Consider the following 15,903-nt stretch of genomic DNA (forward strand, 5'->3'; position numbering starts at 1 on the left):
AGTAGACCTGGAGTTTTTTTGAGACAGTCTGCATATGGCATCTGTTTGAGGCCAGTAATCCTCTTAGTGAGGTATTTCTGTGGTCTTTCTAGTTGTTGCAGATGTCTTGCAAGGTACAGTCCAAACGGGGCATTGTATTCTATAATGGGTCTGATGACGGATGAGTAGAGAGGAACGATGACCTCTCTTTTTCTGGAGAAAACCCATTTGTGATGAGGTGTGCCACATAGAAGGATTTCTTGATTACTGTGGCAACGTGATTGTCAAAGGAGAGACTACTCTTCACCTGTGTCCCAAGGTCTTTTATCACACTTTCAGTTTTTAGTAGGCTACCACCTATGAACATGGTACTTAGATATAGGGTGCCTGTTCATTCTGTAGTTCGTGCAGAATGTATCCTGGGATGTTGTCTGGTCCCATGGATGCTGTGTTCTTGGCTTTGGAGAGTGCAGTCTTTACCTGTGCAGCCATGATTACAGGGGGTTTGCAATCATCTGATATGGGGATGGGCCCTTTGGGGGTGAGGGGGGGTGAAGTTAGCACTGAACCTGTCTGCCATGATGTTGGTAATATCAGTTGGTTTGGTAAATGTAGTGACATTGTGCTGTAGTTCATAGGAGATCTGAGTGGACCATTGAGATTCTTGATATAGCTGTAGAATGCTTTGTGGTTGTCTTTAGTATCCATGGCGATTTTGTTTTCATAACTAGCTTTGGAGGATTTTATGAGGGATCTCAGCTTCTTGCTGAGGCTGACCAGGGAATTCCTGCAATCATGTGATTTTATTCTTTTTTGCAACAGTTTCTTCCTTCTGTTGTAGAGTTTGTTAATGGCAGGGGACCACCAGATTGGCTTTCTTTTTTTTGGAGGATAGTGTCTTGGTTCTGTTGGGGATGGCTCAGTCCATGCACTCATGTACGTGCTTATACAATGCATTTGTAGATGATTCAGCAGTCGTGCCTCTATTTACATCTGTGTTGGTGTAGTGAAGTTTGCCACTTCTGACTTAAGAAGCATGAAGTTGGCTTTGGAGAAGTTTTTTACAGTGGTTTCCTTAATGGGGGGGGGGGGGATATAGATGTCTAGAGTGATTAGCTTGTGGTCGGACCTGACCAGTGAGGAGATGACCTCTGGTGTGTAGCATCTGTTACCCATATTGGTAATGACCAGGTCCAAGATGTTGCTACCCCTGGTAGGGGTATGGACAAGCTGATCCAGGGCACTGGAAATGATAAATTCCAGAAAACATTGGGAAAATGAGTTAGTACATGAGTAGTTTTCCCAGTTGATGGAGGGGTAGTTGAAATCTCCCAAAATTAGGGTATTGGGCTGTACCTTAATATTATCCAGTATATTGAGAAACATGGAGTGGGCGTCCTGGGGCATGGCGGGGGATCTGTAACATGCTTCAACCTGAATTACAGTGGTACCCAGTGTTAATTGTACTTGGATCATTTTGGATGCATTATGTTGAGCAACTAGCCTGGATATCCTTTATAAATATGGGCATGCCTCCTCCTTTAATATTTTGGTCTAGGTTAGGTGGCCGAATGGTGTGGTAAGAATTGTAGCCTGGTAATACATGGGTGCTCCCTGGAGTCTTAAACCAGGTCTTTGTCACTGCACAGATGTCGATGTTCTCCATCTTAAGGAGAGCCTTGAGTGAGTGCATTTTGAGGTTAGACTTCTAGCACTGAGTAGCATTACCCTTAGATTTTACTTATTTGTATCTACTATGGTGGTGCATTTGACGTTTGAGCTTTGCCTAAAAAAGGCACTATAGGGGCGGCAAGAGCCTTAGCCAGTATACAGAATCCCAGCGACAATAGGTGCAGGCCATCTCTGGCAAAGCATTGTGGCCTGTCAATCATGTCATCCCAGGCAGACAGATACTGGATCCCCTTGGAATGACAGCAGAAGCTTAGCCAATTGTTGAAGTCAATCATTTGTCCTTGCACTGTGGTATCATTCTGGGTGATGGCAGGATGCTACTCAGGGCTAGTATCATACCTTCCTGGGTCACACGATCAGAGAGCTTCTCCATGTCTCTTTTCATGTAGTCCAGGGAGGTACGTCCCAGGTCATTCACTCCGACATGGACAATGAGAGAGTCATACTTGTACTTGTTGTGGAGTGACCTGAGTGAGTGCATTATATGGTGAATCCTGGCACTCAACAGGCAGGTGACAGTAACTTTCTCCATGTTTAGCCTGGTGAGAGGGACGTCAGTGTGCCTGACTATAGAGTCACCAATGACTAAGTGTGTTGGGTATGTTTTTTGCCTTATGGGCTGAGGTTGAGTGGCACACTGATTTTGTGGGCTATGTGTCATTTGGGTAGTGTTGGGGGATGGTGGTTGCTTGCGTTTCAGCTTTGGAGCTCTCTGTTGTTTGGGCAGATTTTTATTTAGTGCCTCTGTGAATGTAGGTGTGTTTTGTATTACTATGTGTGGGTATGGGTGGTGCAGGTTTTGATGGACTATGTTTTGATTGTGGCATGGTGTTAACCTTCTCCTCTTGACTGTCTAGACCAGTCTTGGATGGAGAGAGCTTGGTTTCCAGTTTGGCTATGTAAGTGCATCTCTCACAGGTTGTAGTGTTGGGTGGTAGGAGGAGAGGGTTGTCAGTGTGCATGAGGCAATTGCTACATTGCCCCAAGATGCCCAGATTAATCTTTGGACAGGTGAAAACACCGTGAGCTTGAACATTGGACATGCCTGGTTAGTGCTTATTAATTAAAGTATTAAGAACTGATTTCTTCTTGATAAGTGAAGAAAGTTGAGTGCTTCAGTGATTTGTAGATTATTTAGTGCTTGCAACGAGATTTGGAAAAGTGCTGAGCACAAGGAAACAGTTTTGAATGCTAAAAGTAGAAACTGGCTAGTTCTAAGGGAACAGAAACAGTTTTGAGTGCTAAAACTAGAAAACTGGCTAGTTTTAAGGGAAATCTGAAGAGCAGACTTTCTGGCACCGGTAATAGTTTAACTGTAGTTAAACGCCGCTGCGTGATATGCAAAACCACGCAAACACGGGTTTTTAAACAGAAAGATGAAAGGGATAGTAATGGCCCAAAATGGCCAAGAAAACTACAGATTCTGAGCTGAAACAACTCCTCTAGTGATAGATAGGCTGTTCCAAAGCTCACCACTGTCAATAATGAACAGAGAAGCTTCCCTCTATCTTAGAAAGGTCTGGGCAACACAGAAACTTACAAACAGCCCAGAATTCAGCAAAATCTGAAAACAGGACTTTACTAGTTCTAGAAAGGTGGAAACGAGTAGAGAGAGAGGATTTCTTTTTTCAAAAGTTAAAGTAGATACAGGAATACAAACACTTTTAAAGCATAAAAAAGGCTATCACACTTGAGTGAGTATCCCTGTACAATTGAACAGTTGAAAAAAAAAACACTTAACATGATCAATTAAAGTGCAAACAGTGAAATAATTCAAAAAAAACAGTTCAAGTAAGTAGCACAGTTAATGAAAAATGGTCAGAATAATGCAGCTAGCAAAAATGATCAATAAACACCAAAACAGAGGTACTTAATCCACTCATAGTCTCCCTTTTCTCTCTCTGCTGCTGTAGGACTCTGCAGAACACCCAGGCAGGCTCGTGCTGAGGTAATACAAGTGCTAATGCAAGTGCAAAAACCTCACAAACATGGGTTTTTAAACAGAAATATGAAAGGGATAGAAATAGCCCAAAATGGCCAAATAAACTACAGATTCTAAGCTGAAACCACTCCTACCACAACAGATAGGCTGTTCCAAAGCTCACCACTCTCACTGATGAACAGAGAAGATTCCCCCTGTCTTAGTAAGGTCTGAGCAACACAGAAACTTATAAACAGTCCAGAATTCAGCACAATCTGAAAATCGGACTGTACTAGTTTTAGAAAGACAGGAAACGAGTAGAGAGATAGGAGTTTTTTTTTTTTTTTTTTTTTTTTTTTCAAAAGTTAAAGCAGGTACAGGAATACAAACACTTTTAAAGCAGAAAAAAGGCTATCACACTTGAGTGAGTAGCCCCTTACACTGCTTATGTTTGCTAGATAAATGTCTCTCACAAGCATATAGTACTAATGTCACATAGTAAGTTAATGTCCTTACAGTGAGTCATCCATCTACTGTGCTCACTACAGATAGGCAGCATATGCACTCCAGCAGGGTCACACCTTGCCCTGTAGCAGACCTTATCACAAATTATGAATGCATCAATACGCTGACCATAGCCATTATCATATTTCTGCTGTGCTGCTATGCCATGCTGTGCCGCTTCTGTGCCGGCGTGTGTCCATAGGTTATTACCTCAGACTCCTAGAACAGAAACATACACAGGTCCATGAGATACCTGTCATTGTGTAACAATACCGCCAGTGCAACATCATACAACATAAGGTCCACAAAAGTATGGTGCGTGCTCATAACACATGCCAGCATACAGTGTATGTTGGTTACCACGACAAGTGGCATGGCAAAACAATATTGCATTACACAAGTACATGTCAAGTAATATAGTCACCCTGTGTATCAGACACATAGCTTCATTTCTCTGCATCGATGGGAAGTATGACAGGGATGTGGCAAAGGTATCATCACTTGTACAGGGTGTTGTGTGGGGATGCTGGAGGCCTAGGCTGGCTGAAACAGTTGACAGCATGTGTGTGAGTCAGGAAGGGGAGTGGGTAAGATAGACCATGGAGAGGTGCTGTGTGTGTCTGTAGGTCTCATTTATGTGACAGTGATGTGTGAGTGTGTGCATGTACACAGTCTAGCTCAGTGCTAGCCCTTACACATGTGTATGTTGGACAGCTTTGGACCATACATGGTAGAGTGGACAGTTCACCATCTCTAGCCCTGAATACAGGAACTGGTTCTGCCAGGAGTTGCACTGGCACCACCATGCCCAAGGTCAGATGCAGTGTTAGTACCTGATGGTGACTGCTGTCTGCTGGGACAGTGTCCCCCATGAGACTGCCGAGGACTACGTTCCCATGGCCTGCCATGTCAGTTTGTGGACAGCACACTTCCCTCTGTAGCACTGGATGTACTGCCACTATGGGAGTGTAACTGCACATGGCCACATGGACTCTCAGCACATGGTGTTGCTGACCTATGTCCATGGGTCTGACGCCCAAATCTAACCAGACATTCCAGCACAGACAATGTGCGGTCCAGGACAGACACTGTCTCAGCCCACCATCTGTCCACTGCATCAGTGAACTGATCTAAGGTGTCCCCAATGTGGTGGAGACAGTCACAGATGTCATACTGTGCTGCATCCATAACCCTAAGCATACACCTGGTGATCCATTCAGAATGTGCCTGTGCCTCCATGATGGCCCAAAACATGCGCCAAGTGACCCATGATGTGACACCTGCAACAGTTGTTGGATGGACAGCAGTCCTCCTATGAGCTTCCCTGTCAATCTGCCTATGTGCAACTTCGCCAGCTCTCTGGCTATGGCCAGTTTTTACACTTACTGAAGCCATAGTTGACACACTGGCCTGTTCAATGTCTCCACCCTCTGACTGTCCAGTATTTGAGGCCCATGGGGACTGGGTATGTGTGGGCATACTGACTGTCTGCAGTGACAATAGGGGCAGAAGAGGTATGTCAACCTCTGGGACAGATTCAACCTCTGACAACCCAAAATGTGCCTCACTGTGACCATCATCATTATCAGTCAGAAGAGACACTGACATAAGGTTGTGTGGGGGAGAGACCCCAAACCCCTAGTCACCTGTGGAAACCAAGACAAAAGCAGTATATTACTACTGGCATGATTATGTTCGGAAAATCCACAAAGAGTCATAATAATGAGGATCCACAATTGCATTACCAGTCTCACATCTTCTCATCTTTGCTTTCATGCAAAACAGACTTTCTTATAACAAAATGCACATTCGACTGAAGGCCTTTATAACAAGCACATCAGGTAAATCACATAAAACTTGACCAGTACAGTTTACCTTTTAGGTATGCAATATGACATTATACCTGATAAAACAGCACATAAAACCCAGTACACCTATCTTAAAAAGATATAAAATATGAGTTTCAGTGCCTAAGGTATGTACCATTGACCTTTTGGTTTTTACAAGGGATGTCAGATTAATTGCCTCATGTACACCAGGAGACTTATTTGCTCTGAACTATAACTGCAAAAGTGTTTCTGCTCGTTCAACTACACTCTTGTGATTACTCACTCTAGGAAGCTTAGCTAACTGTTCCAGACTGGAACCCGACTGAAACATACAAATATTCTACTCTGGTTACACACAACATTAAGTGTACATAGGGAACTATCCTGGCCCTTAACCTTAATAGCATATATATGTTCCATAACAAAACAGTATCAAGCTTACCAGGAGCAGGATCGTGGCCTTGGACAAATCCTGATAGACCTGTAAAATTGTGAGGGTGAGGTAATTTCAGTACGACCACATGTAGCACAACAAGGTAATACTTGCATATAGTTCACATGTACATTAGTTACTGTGTTACTTGATGTATTGGTGACATTCTGAGTATGAGTGTACAACAGAGATTAACCCCCCCCCAACAGCACATAGACCTGACACCCACGTAAAGGTATGTACAGCCTGACAGAATGACTGTTACAGTATTAACAGTGGTGATCACAGTAAGCTTACCTGCATGCTCATGTGTTGTGGACACTGTGGCACCCATCTCCATGATGTATGGTGTGATGGATGCCTAGGGGCTGTCATGTGACCCTAGGTTTACCAGGAATTCCTCAGTGGCCGTGAGTGGTTGTTCCACTGCAGGCCCTCCACTGGTGATGACATGAACCCTGGCTACATCAGTTGCCCTTTGTTATGCAGCATTCACCATATCTGCAGTGCAGTGTTGAACCTACTCATATGTCCTGTCATAGTGACCAGTCTCATTCACATCTCAGACAAGGTCTGCCCACAGTGCAGCTCGCTGTTCCCTGTTGTGCCTCCCCCTGGATAGGAGGATGTGATGATGCTACCATAGTTCATTCTCTGCATCTGAGAAGGGGTTGTGCCTTCTGTGATACATTAGTCCTGAAATGCACCAAAAGAGAAATGCATTACAGGATCAAATACACAGGTGGCCACTATGTACAGATACAGCAAGAAAAAAATGGCTGGCACTATTCACTGCTTACTCACATGTGTGATACCCCACTGTGTGACAACATACTACATATGTAGATACAGCCGAGATACTATCATTACTGAGGTAGTTTCCTTTGTGCCATGAGAGATTCTGCTGTATGATCATACACCCAACACTCTGGTCCACTGTGGTGTGTCCCTTAAGGCCAGCCATGCAATAATATGTCATAAAACCAGTGCACACAAATAGCAGTGTGCTGTTACAATCACAATATAGAGACAGTCCAACAACACCAGTGTGCTACACAAAAAATGACAAAAGACAATGCAACCCTGATATATTGTATGTCCCCTGTATGTGTAAGACAGTAGGGTATCAATGACGTGATATTACCAGAGGTCTAAGACAGCATTACTGATGTAATCCCTCTTCCCCATACCTCTATCCTTCCACCTGCATCCTGTTATACACAAAAAATAGTTGCATACCTGGTGGACTGCAGTACTCCTCCATTGAAATGTGCTACTAGTAATGTTTTGCAAAGGCATGCTCTGTGTGAGGAAAGTCTCATACAGAATGTTTGGCCATAGCCAGCTGATTACACTTTAACATGATTCTCATTAGCAAGTAATTGCCTCTAAGCCAATCTGTGACTCAAATATGCTAATTGCAGCCAAAACAGCTGAGTTCCACTGTCGTTAGCCAATGACATGCAACCACTGTGCAATATATAAGGTCTTTATGTAGAACAGGGCCCCTTTCTTAGCAGATGAGATGGACATTACTGGGGTGAGGAGACCACATTGTCACAGAGGGTAGGTCTGTAGCGGAAACCTTTACATAGAGCTATGTGTACCACAGGCTGCGGCTGCTGCTGCAGGTAATAGACATAGGCAGAGAGTGTGAACACTTTGGAGGACAACAAGATGTGGGTGTATCTGGGTCAGCTGTGTCAGCCTTGTTGTAGAGACAGAGCCAGGGTGAGGGTACCCTTTACACTCCAATTACAGCATGTGTTTAGGGTACATATGTTAGGCAATTTTGTCAATAACAGAGTACTAGGAGACATATAGTAATGCTATACAGATATATGATGTGTGTCCTTACTTGCAGGTCTGTGACTTCACGCACTGAAAAGCAGGTATTTAATTTGCAATGCTTTGTGTGGATAACAAGTGCATGAGTCCTTCATCAATTATGTCTGCTCAATAATCTAAATGGAAATGCAACACAACACAGCACAAGATTTGAACCAGGACTGTGTGTAGCAAAATGCACAATATGCAAGGCATTTAACAGACTGAGCTACAGAGTCACTGCTACAGCAGGTGTATTTGTAAGATATATTTGCACATATACAGGCTGTGACAAACATTTCTACATCCATCAGTATGTGCATGGCTTTATATGGATATATTTCTGCACCAGAGTCCCAGATGAATATGTATTTTGTCATGAATGCTTTAGCAGGTGACTTTCTACATGTTCCTGATAAAAGGGCACATTTACCTGCTGTCACAGGCTTCAGTTACATCCATTATCATGTCTTTGGCTGTCTAGTGGTGTACTATTACACCAGAATCCAAGGTACACACCCATTTTTTCCATTATTTTTTATTCCAGTTTAAGCGGTGCATCATGCCACGCAGCTCCACTGATAGATGTCTAATGACTGTAATTGGCAATTACTATGTTTTGTTTAAACCACCTGTTTTAATTAAGAGTTGTGTGGGGTGGTGGATTAATGCAGTGTGCTGTAGATGTGTTGGGCTCGGGTTTGAAACATGGCAAAGGTGTTTATTTTGTACATGTGTCTTACAATGTTGGAAACATGTATAGTCATTATAGCTCTATTTAGCTGAGCTAAGCAAAGCTGTGCAATGCTACAGTACAGCACCATGCTAAAAAAATAAAAAGAAAAGAAAAAAGGGGAGCTTGGAAAGTGGTGAAAAGGAGGGGCTAAAACATATTGAAAGGCAGGTAGGTATGTGCAGGAAGGGTAAAGGAAAGAATCATAGATATCCAGTTCTTGTACAGCAACAACTGTGCACTTTGACAGACTTTGTAGATGAATTTGGAATCTCAAATCCCAGAAAGAGTTGAGGATGATATAACTGTGTTGTCAAGCCAGTTGGACCAAATTACGTGTGTCCACTGGACACGTGTGTGAAATGGAAAGGTATGTATGGGATGATAATTTTTTTTGGGGGACATGTACAAATTTTTTTTTTTTGAGGTTAGAGTGGAAGGTACATGTAGGGCAGGCATGTTGAGCAAGTGAGGATGCATTTCCAAACAGACAAGACATCAGACAGGGGTGGTGTGTGACACATGAGGGGGGGGGGTGAACACCTTGGATAGGGAGGGTGTTGTGGAATCCGAGTCCCATGTGCCTCCAGATGGCAGCAGTGTTACTGATGTCCACACCCATGGGACTGTCAGCACTACTCAATGACTACTCTGAGGGTGGCTGTGTTGGAGGCTAGGCACCAGGCGAGGCTGCTGTACCAAGTTGGTCAGCATGCTCTCAATTGGCAGTCATAGCCACGGTGAACTATCCTGAACAGCAACACCATCAGCTCAGCACAGGTGACAACTCCTCCACAAATGCTCCTAGAGGGGAGCCCAGCCCCATCCCATAGGGCATACTACCCAATGCCACAGATAGTGCAGGGCAGCAGAGGGGGCACTATCAGTCTGGCTTCCAGACATAAAGTAGGGGTGGGGGTGATCAGCCAGAACTGGCTTACTTTGATGTGCTGTAGTAAATGAGGTATAGCAATAAGTTATGGTTAGTAATAATCAAGCCATTGTTAGTAGTAACAGAACTGAACATCATATTTATTCATCCAAATACATATTAATGAGATTATGTACAACACAACAGTACATAACATAAAAGTCAGTATGGTAACCATGCCAGTACAAAGTAAACCACAGGGCCAACAAAACAGTTAGTTTACCAAATATGTTAATATTGCATCATAATAAAGCATAACAATAATCAATCACATTATTCCAAAAAAAGTTTAACAAAATATGTTAATATTAAATCATAATAATAAATTACAGTAATAAATAAATGAAGGTACAGGGTGGGGAGAGAGAAAAAGCATTCCATTACAGACATTAGAGATTATATCCAAAAACCCAAAAATACACCAGTACTTCTCTTCTTTATTCCAGCAACAGTGATCTGGCACCTCGGCAGTTCACCTTCAGGGATCACAGTGTAACAGTTTCAGCTGAGTAATATACAGTGTGAACAGCCACTTAATAGGATCCAATAATTCAATTATATTAATTTAAAGTTCAAACAACCAAAGTTATTTCTTTTACATTTAAAAATCACAACATTTTTTTTATAAAAATATTATTATAAACATATAAAAAAATGAATAAATCAGCACAGCTTATCCATACAAATTGATATAAATACATATACGTAAATAGCATAAATACGTCACCATTAAATACCCTGCTACTTATTTAACCCTTCAGATTCCTACTTCTTGATTTAAACCATGGTGCCTTAAAGTCTGAAATTTAAATATCATTCTGGTTTCCAACTCCAATAATTTGCCAATATAATCGCCCCCTCTAGGTAAAAAGGGTTTTGCATGTACACAAAAAAATCAAGCTACCATCTAAACCCCCCATGCATTTTATAGAAATGATAAGCTATAGGACTTAGTTAATTATGATTTCTTATACCTCTAAGATGTTCAAGGATCCGGATTCTAACCATACGTTTAGTCTGACCTATATACCACCTTGTATTACAAGGATCCGGATTCTAACCATACGTTTAGTCTGACCTATATACCACCTTGTATTACAAGGATCCGGATTATAACCATATGTTTAGTCTGTCCTATATACCACCTTGTATTACAAGGATCTGAATTCTAACCATACGTTTAGTCTGTCTTATATACCACCTTGCATTAGAGCACAAGCATCCCAAAATATACACCACCCCTGTTGATCTGCAATTAAAGTAATATCTAGAAATAAATATTGTCTCATTAATGGAAGATCCTGATAGATTTTTAACTCTATTACATATACTGCAGTGACCACAAGGGAAAGTGCCCAAAGGTAAATTAATGTTTGGCTCCACAACAAAGTTATAATTCAATAACTCTTTCAATTTTTTTCCTCTGCTAAAAGAGAATGTGACATATCTGGGGAACAAACGACCTATATTCTCACCCTCAGAAATGATATGCCAAAATCTCTTCACAATACTTACTAGCACATCAGAGAAAGGTGAAAATTTAGTGACATAAAAAATCTTTCTATTCCCATCCACATCACTAGAGGAACGGTTCTCCCCCAAATCATTAATGCCACTCCTAGTTCGTACTGATTGAGATTTTCGCATGACATGCCCGAGCACTGCATGCTTACATCTCAATAATCTTTTCTTATCATAACCCCTCTCTTTTAATCTCCTCTCCACATTATCCAATTCCATTACTTTCTCATTTATATCACTAGTGTGATCAAAAATGGTTTTAAATTCACCATAGGGTAGAGAGCTCAATAGGTGCCCAGGGTGCATGCTAGTTGCATGTAAAAACATGTTAACTGAGGTTTGCTTCTTATATGGTCTAAAGCCTATAGCTTCACCATCCCCATATAATGTCACATCCAAAAAATTAATGGCTTCCCTACTTAACTCATAAGAAAAGGTCAAACCATGCGCACCATTATGGATACCAGTTTTGCTGATATTCAGCTTGAATTTTGGTTAGACAGAGGAAGACATACTTACGTACTTGTGGGGCATTTCCATCACGATCTTCCTGCATCCAGGTGTCCAGGGTTCTGCTCTTTCTCCTTTTTAGGTAATCATAATGGTGATGATACTGCTTACCTGTGTGGGAGATACCAGTAACACTGGTGAGTTCCCTGGATAAACAGTCCCAGGCCTCCGTCTTACACTCTGAGCCCTGGAATCCACCCTGCATCAGCTGAGGTTCTTGGTTTTTAACAAGGAGCCTGACCATGACCCTGGACTCCTGAATACCCCACCTCTGTGTACGAAAATGCATACCTTTGCCAACACCGTCAGCCATACCAACATTTGATTGAATTCCAATGACTGCTGCAGAATTTCTGCCTATTGGGCTTAATGTAAGACGTTTTTCTGCCTTTAGACATCATTCAGCAACATTCACAAAAGCATCAGGTTGCTTAGCAGCATGCAAAGCAGCTAGCTGAAGCCAAGCATTGTGAAAATTCACAGAGCCATGGTTTTAGAGAGGCTTAGCAGCACGCAAGCATTCATAGTCGTTAGCATGTTTATGCACTGCTTAACATGAATGAACAATGCTTAGCATAGTGCAGCAGTGCCAAAATCCACAATAGTTCCATAAAATTCAAAGAAAATATTACATTTATTTACAGTCATATTCTGCTTGTTATGGACTCAAACCCAGGACCTGCTACACATAGCATGGTAACTCTACCCATGGAGCTAGTTGGATGTTATAAAAACTAGTTTACCTTCACATATACCACTAGACCAGCAGTTAGCATTGCTAAGCACCTCCCCATGCTGCACAAATATGCTTAAACACACCTATAAATAAATAATTAATTACACCCAGTTTCTATTTTTAGATGTGTGCCAGGTGTCAACTGTGTATATCTGAGCTTATCTTGGCACTGCTGTGCTCTGCACTGCGCCGTGCAAATATGCAGTAAAATAAAAATAAATAAATAAAAGCACATCATAAAAATGACATGTTATACAGTTGACACACTTCACAACATTACAACAGTGGTGGGGAGCATTATAGGGAGCCTCACACTCATCTGCAGCCACAGGTAGCCACTACACCTCTACCTACACTCTGCAGCATGCCATCATTAATATGCATGATGCACTACAGAGGGGGAACCATGGCCATGTACACATATGCATTCCATGTAGCTTCTACACTGTGGCTACATGAATTTTATTAAAGCCTGGGGAATGTCTCTTATATATGTCATATACTGCTACTGATCATTTGTGTACAGCCAGTGAGAGATCTTGAGGTTGTGATCCTCCATGCACAACTTTCTGTATCAGCTCATTTAATGTCTGATCTTTTTAAGTCAGTTTTATCTGAAGGTCTTTATTTAGTGAGTCACTGCTGACATAGTGATCACTTCATTAATGCCTTCAAAATCTGAAATAAGAAAACTATACAAATGATTTTAAAAAAGAAAGATAATGTGTAGCTGTACAGTGTAATGTAAGTAGCAGGATTTGGGATGGAAAACATTTACAGATGACAGTCAAATATAACATGAAAGAGGGCAACAGAAACACAAACATTTTATGATTTTTAATAAAAACAAAGTCATGCTGGTAAAGATAAAATGTCATACAAACATTTTAAAAGTTGTGTGTTTATGAGGGAGAGGAAGCTGGGGTATTACTTGATCACATTTTTCAATTCTTCTAGTCCCTGAGGCCTTTAGTGTTACTGTGGGGTCTTTATTTTATTTTTACAGCCTCTTCTTTATTTGTATGATATTCTTCTGCCCTTCTTACATGTTCTTCTGTACCTCCTCGAGATTATACTGATGCTAGTCGTGGGACTTAGTGACATAATCCAATTATTTGTGATTGTTCTTAAGATAGCATAATCAGGTATTTTATTTTTGGGATACAACATATCATCTACACCCCACAACCCTGACTCCCTCTTGTCCAACTGCACCAAACAGAGGAGCAGTAATAGTTTCTATTTCTGCACCCCCATAAAACTCAGTATGTATTGTAGTGCATGGAGCAATGTGTCAGGAATATGGGATCTTGATAACGGAACATCACTCACAGGTACCATGGTAAGGGAATCTAATTAAACATTGCTTGAGTGCACAAAAGGACAAGGACCTACCTACAGAGCTGCTTGCAATTGGCTAGCGTCCATCCTTTTATGACATGACAGTTATTACTTTCAGTCTTAATCCTGCTAAAGATGATGCATGTGGTAGCCAAATATACAACGTAACAGCTCAGCATTTCTGAAATAAAGGTTATTATTTCTTCTTCATCTAATATATAACAAAAATAGCTGTAGCATGAGGGAATCACTGGCCAGTGCAAACACTGTAGTGTTTATTGAGATCCTGGCATAGTTAAATATTAAATGTCATCTTCTTTATATATCTCGTATTACTGTGTAAAACCTAGCAAATGTGAGCACTTGATTCAGGAATGCTTAAAGCACAGCTATGTCCAGAAATTAAAAAAAAAACATAAATTTATTTTACATTGTTTTCTGCAGAACTGATGTCCCGATACATTGTATGTTCTTACTGTTCCTTTTGAATTTGTTCTACCTCAAGGTGGCCTGATGAGATGGCCATACTGATCTGATTTTGTTTTATCCCTAATGTACTCTGTCTAAAAAAATATGTCATTATAGTGTCCACCCCACCCTTCAGACGGTTCTGTCCATTATCTTATACTGCCAACAGTTGGTATTGTTGCTTACTTGTACACTCTCTGGATATACTGTCCCAATTGTTTTCCAGTGACACCCATGTTTTATATTCTTTGCAATCTTTTAAACAAATTGTAATGAGGTTTTTCTTCTTCCTGCACACAAAGTGCTTAAATAAGATTGGCTTTTGTATTATTAGGTATTTAATCTTTTTTACCCCCCACTGCATGTCTTCTGACTGACCATGTGGTGCTAAATGCCCCTATTACTCCCATCCTTATTGCCCCTGGTTGTGTCTCCCTGGGCCTAGGAGTGATTCGGCCAAGGGTAGGGTTGGAAGGTGATGGGAATGTCCACAGTGGAGCCACATCAGCATCATATATACCTCATGACAACCACTGGGCATACAATTGTATCTGGACCATCCTCACTACCTTATCTTTTACTGCATACATCCTTCCATGTTTGTCAACATTTTTTGGGGTGGGGTAGGAGCAGTTGAACTGTCAACATTAAAAAGCTATGACTGCAACATCTTAGGCCGATTGCAATAGATCTTTAGTTTCCTTCTTAACTGTAGTCGTATCTATTTTCCAATTTTCTGCATCAGTTGTATTTCAGTTGTATATTTCAATACCAAATAAAGGTGGCAAATCTGTATTGCATCACTTCTAATGATTCCTTTATCTTTTTTTATAATAACATGGAGCTTAGCAAGGAGTTAAAAAGCTGAACAACTATCCTGCATTAATCTGTGAGCTGTGCAACAAGTTGCAGTATATATATATATATATATATATAGAGAGAGAGAGAGAGAGAGAGAGAGAGAGAGAGGGAGAGAGCATAGAATTTTCATAATTCTTGGTCATGCTAATATGCATACAGCATGTTGCTGCATAGGGCAACACAGTGGCTAAGTAGTTAAAATGTCTTTCTCTTTCATAGTTTGAGTTCAGTCCTGACCTATGGTCACTGTCTGTGTGGAGTTTCCTTGTTTTTCCATGTCTATATGGGTTTTCTGTGGGCACTTCAGTTTCTTCCTATATCCCAAAACATACTGGTTGATTAATTCCTCAAAACTGTCTACAGATATACGTCTTCCCCCTGTGGACTAGGGTTTGGGTGTATGTGTGTATTTGTTTACGGGGTAGAACACTGGTCTCCTTGGACTTTTTTCAAACTCAGCTCAGGAGCACTGTCTGATTAAATGACTTGCTCGCTCAGGATCGCTGTCTCGTTAAATGACTTGCTCGCCTCGTTAAATGACTTGCCCACCCAGGAGCGCTGTCTTGTTAAATTACTTGCTCAGAGTCATGGGGTCTATATCAGAACATCGAAGTTTT

The 15,903-nt window shown here is 41.3% G+C and overlaps 1 protein-coding gene across 1 annotated transcript in view; it reads left to right on the plus strand.

The window, feature by feature from the left end:
* LTBP2 (latent transforming growth factor beta binding protein 2) overlaps positions 1-15,903 on the plus strand; it is a 3,457,946-nt gene that overhangs the window by 818,960 nt on the left and 2,623,083 nt on the right. The gene's annotated exons all lie outside the window — the stretch shown is intronic.

This window comes from Protopterus annectens, chromosome 6.part0 (assembly GCF_019279795.1).
Source record: "Protopterus annectens isolate FY-2018-M chromosome 6.part0, PAN1.0, whole genome shotgun sequence".
NCBI classification, from domain to species: Eukaryota; Metazoa; Chordata; order Ceratodontiformes; family Protopteridae; genus Protopterus; species Protopterus annectens.